Genomic DNA, 7,695 nt, shown 5'->3' on the forward strand with positions numbered 1-7,695 from the left:
AAGAAACATGACTACAAATTTCAACTAATTCCATAATCATTTGGTCATTCAAATTGACGTAAACAATTATAGGTCGTTAGATAAAATTAAAACGAATATTATGCTAAATGTTCTAGGATATTCTGTATCTTTCTAGATATTCTGTATGTGTGTCTTGGCCTTATGCTAATAGGATATGTAGTTTGACTAGATCTATGTATTCATATCCTTACCATATTGATATTGTGTAATTCCCTATATAAATGACTCCTATCAATGAATAAGATGATGATTCTCTTGCTATATCTTTGTATATACACTGTATTCTTCATCACGTTATCATGCACTTTATTCTAACCCTAGAGCCAATAGCCCACCATTTGTTTTCCAAAACCTAAAATCGGGCAGCCTTGTTTTTCCCAATTTTCGACCAAAATTCCGACTGCCCTCCGCTGGAATTTTATATCCCCAGAAAGCTCTCTCCGTCTTGGATCCAACGCCGCCGGCCTCACCCTGAGAACCGGCAGGAAAGTCTCCAAACCGGCCGCCGGAAGATTCCAGACCGCCGCCGCTACCGACCACCGGTTCACCACCTTCCCTTGCTCCGATCAACTTGAATTTTTGATAGAAGCTTCCTCATCCAGAGCTGCTCCTTCTATCAAATTTTCAGCCCCAAGTTCGAAGTAGAAGTAGGCGAAACGTTATTTCTCCTCTCGGCAACCTCTAGAAACCAAAGATTTCAAGATTGCTCGTCTTCCAAGGAAAGCCAGAAATGTCCCCAACCCTCGGTCGAAGCCTGCAATCGACTCAAACTCATCAAAGCTCCTGTAAACGTAGTTTATTTGGCAAACTAGCAAGTAAGCTTTAATATTATAGTTATTTACTTTGGAATAACTCGGGGGGATAAAATCCTTTCTCCCTTCTCCCTTCTACATCTCCATTTTATGCTTGGCATTTTGTGTGTGCAGGTACCAAAAATCCCGGAATTTCATTCGCGGGTCAAGAGTGTGTTTGATCACTCTTATTTCCTTGTCCGGGTTGTGTATGATCAACCTCGACCTATCACCGGATTGTGTTTGATCAATCCAATGCCTTTTCTGAATTTTGTTTGATCAATTTGCGGCTTTTTCGGATTGTGAATGATCAATCCGAAAGATAAACCATTAAAAGCATCGTTTGTGACCTCTATCGAGTCTCATAACAACTTGGTTTTGAATGCAAGAGCAACGTAAAATTCTGCTCATTTGAGTTTTTAAATCATCCTTAGAAGCATGGCATATTTACAATCTACATGGTTAGATTGTGCCGTTTTGGTCTCTTCCAAGTGAAGACGACGCACGGCCTTGCATCCTCAACGAGCATCGCCCACGTGTTTTCGGTTAAGTCTTCTACCCTATAGCGGATTTTCCATCATCAATTGTTCAACTAGGCTCATCCAAGCTCAGTGTGATGTCTTAAAATTGTCCGAAATTAAGGAGATAGTGGTTTCAAGTGTGCCTCGCATTACCAACCCTCCACGGACATGCCTGGTCATACTGACTTGGAGTTACCGAAAACTTTTGATTTTGGATCCCCTTACGCTATTAAACCAATTGCCATCTTGCAAAAGACATTGAAGACTTATCAAAACCGGACAATTATCATCATGATCGAATCCTCTAGGTCCTTTGAGTACGTTTATGTTCATGTCAGAAAGCTTTTGCTAACTAGTCATGGAGTTTACGACCTTGGAACGACCGAAAAGACTTGGTTTTGATGATACACACGTCACTTTTGGCTAAGGCAAAAGCCTACACGCCACCTGTAAGCTTCATAACTTCGCACATGCTGATTCTGTGAAAAACAGCAATCTGTCACTTTTAGACAGTCAACTTCGTTTGAGCTTTGTGAATAGCTCTGGACAAACCAGATAGTGAGTTTTATAACATTGGAAAGCTCTACGAGTCTAGTTTTTAGAACTTTTTGTGGTTCGTCCATATCTATTTTAACGAAGAAGTTATGGCTGTTTTAGTGCGCAAAGGTCATTCTGCGCGAAAATTTGTATGCACTCTTGGGATTGCAGCTTTTCGTAGCTTCTTTCGATCCTTCTAAATAGTTCAAGTGAACCTATTAACTCGCCTATCTACTCCTTCTTGTAGATATGTCTCATCGAGACATTGAGTGCTTCGCAGATAGTGGAACTATCCATAACATTCTAAGGAACCGGCAACTATCTTTGGATTTTGTGCCTTTGTAAATTTTTGAATCATACCGGTCATTCAGGGACACAGTTTAGCTTAAATCTTGATGCCTCATGACACCATAATCAACGTCATAGATGCCCTCTATGCATTGAGAGGCAGCCGAACCATGTTGAGCTTTAAAGACATTCATGCTAATAGTTTTCATTTGAAAATACATTGTGAGAATGAATAAGAATTCTTTTGTGTATACCTTCTCATGAATGCGGACTGAAGCGCATCTTGGAGAAATTCATGAGTCAATCTAGTGGACTGTATGTCACTACCATTCGAATATCGAATCCATGTTGTCGCCAAACATGATATTTGGGACACCGACTCATATAGGCTTTGGTTTGACCAAATTGATAAACCTAGAAGAGATATAATTGTCCAAATTTTGAGAAATTCTCATGGACATCCATTCTTCCGCTCAAAACGAAGACATTCGAGATCTAGCATCACCATGAAGTATGGTGGTGACCCGGGAGACATTGACGTCACCCGAACACGACTCCAACGTCCTAGAGGTCGTTCGGTCAATTCCTCAAGCAATTAAGGTGCACCGGCCTTCCCTCGATGTCGCATTGGCCCCTTACAATGCTCATTGCTCGTTTTGAAAGCATATTCTAATTAGGAGCGAGACCCTACGCTAAATAACACAAAAGTGAACATTCTATTCTTACATCAAACTATGTAGATAGATACAACCAACTTGCGGACATCTTTTTATGTTTTATGGTATTGGTTGAAGTGTTAACACACTGGTCACATGTTACACTATTATCTATTGCTTATGCTGCTTATACTTCTACGGGCTCACTACCCATTCTTTAAAAAAGTTTATCAGGATGTAAGTTGAAGTGTCTTGTACCCCATGTTCACACGTAATACGGTCTCACCAAGGCTACGACCAAACAAGTGTTAACACACTGGTTACATGTTACATTATTATCTACTGTTTATGCTGCTTATACTTCTACGGGCTCACTACCCATTCTTTAAAGAAGTTTATCAAGATATAAGTTGAAGTGTCCTGTACCCCATGTTCACACGCAATACGGTCTCACCGAGGTTACGACCAAGCAACTTTAGTTTGTCGCTCGAACATTATTCATGCACACCAATCTTTCTATTGCGTCTTGGGCTTATGCAATATTTGCATGCAGCTTTACTATTCATCTACGACCCACCATCATTGAATATTTTTGTACTACAGCTCGTGACTGTGTACCAGGATTGCAATCCTTGAGCTCAAACAAGATTGAAACGGATCTCTAATCCTTAAGCTTGGCTAGATGTTATTTCTAGGTGTCAAATCACATTGCCACTGCGTACAATGATAGATCATTTGAGATGAATAAGTATTTAGGTTGGATGTGAACCTCCACCTATAATCCGCATATGTAGAAATCTTGTCAGGCGATCTCTTTCACTGCTATATTACGGATAGTCATTTTGATGAGACAATATTCCGGCCGTTAAGGGGAGATAAGAACACAAATGTTCAAGTGGAATGACGTAAATTGTCGTGGTTTGTCTCCACTAAGTCTCATCTTGATCCCAAATGCTTAAAGTGTTAAAGCGACGAGATCACATGCTGCAAATATGTCTGCAAGGATTGATGTTTTATCAAGAGGACATGGAGCGACCAAAAGGTGTTGGTCTTGACACCATCACCATGGATGGTGATATGGTGACGTCATATAGTGGTAAAATTGGTGTCACAAGGCCGTGTGGCTCCTCAAAAGGAGGGAGGCCCTTAGGTTCAATACTTTCTCGCACTAGGAAGAAAGCGAGCTTGGCATAACTTGATCCATTGATCAGTGATACTCAAATCCGTCTCATGAAGTCTGAATTGTGATTATCGTTAGGGGACACCTCAATGTCAAATCCAATCCATATAGAGATCTCTACAAGTATTACACTAGTGTATATGAGGACGTGGGATAATGAATCTACTATTAAACCACCCTTTCGTTGATGGATATCAACTTAGTTGATTGGCCTAATGGAAAGATGTGATCCAGCATTAACAAAGAGATAGGTCCTTGGGCAGGTGATGCCGACACTGTAAGCTAAACCCTATCAACTATGTCTTTGTTAGATAAAGTAGTGAGAACAAGAGTTTAAACTCACCTTATGGCGCAAAGTCTCTCACTACACTCACTAGGATCGACTACGATGAGTTATGCTCTCGTGGTGGATGTCCACTCCACTACTTTATCAGTTTGGTAGTTTCCGAATAACTGAACATGCAGCCTATGAATGTGGTTATAATAACATATCTATGGGATCAAAGATATACATGAAGGTCTTAAACGAACTTCATTCATCTGAATCAAGTGGCTCCAGACCACAGGAGCACGCGTTTGCTAAATGTATTGAAACGTAAATGGACTCTACTTGATTTGGAAGGGATATGGTGAATTATGCATTTGTGTGTTCATTCCAGATCTACATGGATTCTTGATGGATCAAGAGATGCCAATATGTATCAATATTCGAAGAAAAAGATCTTGGGAAGACACTGTCTCGATAAGGCACTCGATGACTGTATTGATGATGATTTCCCATGATTGATTTGGAAGGGATGAATTATGCATTTGTGTGTTCATTCTGTATTTACATGGATTCTTGATGGATCAAGAAATGCCAATATGTATCAACATTCGTAGAAAAAGATCTTGGAAAGACACGGTCTCGATAAGTCACTCGATGACTGTATTGATGATGATTTTCCATCAATCGGATTAGACGCTCTAACGAAAGTGAGGCCTACATATACTCCCATGATTAGTCAAGGTCTAAAGAGAGATCTGTTGTTTTGTCTAAAGCAAGATGACAAATATGTGTTAAGAGATGGAGTTCCCATCTAAGTACAATAAGATACATCAATGTACTCAACACAATACGAAAGACTTGACATCTCATTCGTTATGGAAAGTTGTAAAGCTAAGTGTAGCTGGGCGCCCACGCAACGCCAATGTAATGGCAGTAACTCCTTTTTCAATACTTAATGGTATGAAAGGTTGAGGCTTATTCTATCCCTACATAAGAAAGACACATCAATAGCGAAATGAGAATCTGCTAAGTTTCGTAGGTCTAGGTCAACTTCCACGGGACCTACAAGAAATCTCACTCACTGAAAAATGGTGAAATTGGTACCATTGGAAAGGTTTATGTGTCTACTTTCCAGGGACACCAACCATTTGATCATACCTATCATATTGAGTGAGTTATGGCCGTTTTCGTAAAGTATGATGAATCTGTCCGAGAATCTGATTTTGGCAAAACAGTCAACTTCGACGGGACTTTGTGAATAGCTCCTGACGAATCAGAACGTGTGTAATATACGGTTGGAAAGCTAAATGAGTCTAGTTTTCAAAACCATTTACGGTTCATTTATATGTATTTCCTAGAGGAAGTTACGACTGTTCAAGTAACTGAAGGTCATGTTACGCGAAAATCTGATTTCCTGCACGAACTTATGTTTTGAGTTCACAAGCGGCCTTCTCCTCAAGATCTAAGTGTAAAAGATCATTTGAGGACAATACGGCATGATTTAGTTAATCATTGCCCAATGCCACATTTGAAGACATGTTAAAGAGCATTGACATGCTAAGTTGTTGAAACTTCATGATTAGTAAAAATCAAGAAGAGCCCTATGATTGATGTAAAGATCATGGGGAGGTGCAAACTTCAGGGGGAGTCTAGCACATACATACATGTCACTATCAAATGTGAAGGGTGCGTTGTATTATTTTTCTCCTACGATCAAGGTTCAGTTTTTCTCCCACAAGGTTTTTGTGACTTGACGAGGTTTTTGACGAGGCAACAGATCAGCATCATCGGCATATTAGCGCGCGGCACAAGGGGGAGTGTTCTAGGATATTTTGTATCTTCCTAGATATTCTTTATGTGTGTCTTGGCCTTTTGCTAATAGGATAGGTAGTTTGACTAGATTTATGTATTCATATCCTTACCATATTGGTATTGTGTAATTCTCTATATAAAGGGCTCCTATCAATGAATAAGATGATGATTCTCTTGCTATCTCTTTGTATATACATTTTATACTTCATCACTAAACAAATAATTAAACGTTTTTCATTTTAGCTAATTTTTTGTAGGATTCATATGTGGGTAGGTAACTAGGGAATGTATGGTTTTGATTGTCAAAATACATGTTAGAACTAAAAACATCCTCATTAGTTTAAGGATGTCCTATATATATATATGTATATAGATACACACACACACACATGATCAGGCCCGATCAAAGGTGCACGTCCGCACCGGGCTTAAAGTGCGGACGTCCCTCCGTTCTCCACCCTCCGGTGCCGACGACGGCGTGCCTCCACCCCAGAAGACTCTAGCAGCGTCCCCAACCACTTTCTCTCACCGGCGAGTCCGTTCTTTTCTAGTTTTCCAGCGAGATCACCCAAACTTCATACAAAGTCGATCTCGCCGGAAACTGGAATTCGGCGGACTCGCCGGGGAGAGAAAGTGGTCGGGGACGCTGCTGGAGTCCGCTGGGGTGGAGGTGCGCCGTCGTCGGCGCCAGACGGTGGAGAACGGAGGGACGTCCGCACTTTAACACTTTAAGCCCGGTGCGGACGTGAGCCTCTGATCAAGCCTAATCATGTATATATATGGATGATCCTGATTATATTTATTTATCATATTGAGTTATATATGTGGATTAAAATGGTAAATCAAACAAATGTTATTTTTCATGTGTAATAGATAGAAAAATATCCGAGAAGTGGAGGAGATATCAAAAAGGTTTGGAAGCTCGCACTAGGACGCACAATCCTAATTTTGTTCGGAAAACCAGAATATGTATACGTGCTCTTTGTCATGTATATACCCTAGCTTTATGAAATAGGTCAAGTATTCTTCTTAAATTTATGTTCAATTTTTTTTTTTGTTGGCTTTGCAATTCATCTATCTCATGTAATTGTACGTGCTTATACACAGTATAAAAATATAAGAGATCTTGGCTCATGAGATGATGCATGCATGGATACATGGACAAGGTTTGATAACAAAATTTTATCTTTGTGGTTTATCGACTTATATATGTACTTAATTGATTATATGTGTTAGTGATCATCATCCATAAAATGATAAACATGTGTTAGTGCCTATTAGTATAATATTGATAGGTATACCGTATCTTGGAGAATGTAGGATAAAGACTGAAGAAGGTTTATGCGAGGTAATGGCACACAAATGATTGGAGTGGTTTCCTTCCAGTGGTTTTGATAACTCGCACAAAACCAATCAACAAGTTCAATATACAAAACAATTGAGAAAGTCTTTAGTAGAAGACATTCAGTGTAACTGTGACGAGGTTTACGGCCAAGGATTCAGAGATGTTACGCTAGCTATTGAAATATTTGGCTTTAAATCCACCCTAGATCATGTCATAAAATATGGAACTCTACCACGACCTATGATGGATATTACAAAAGAGCTGGAAATGTTTATA

Source organism: Fragaria vesca, linkage group LG6 (genome assembly GCF_000184155.1).
Source record: "Fragaria vesca subsp. vesca linkage group LG6, FraVesHawaii_1.0, whole genome shotgun sequence".
Lineage (NCBI taxonomy): Eukaryota > Viridiplantae > Streptophyta > Magnoliopsida > Rosales > Rosaceae > Fragaria > Fragaria vesca.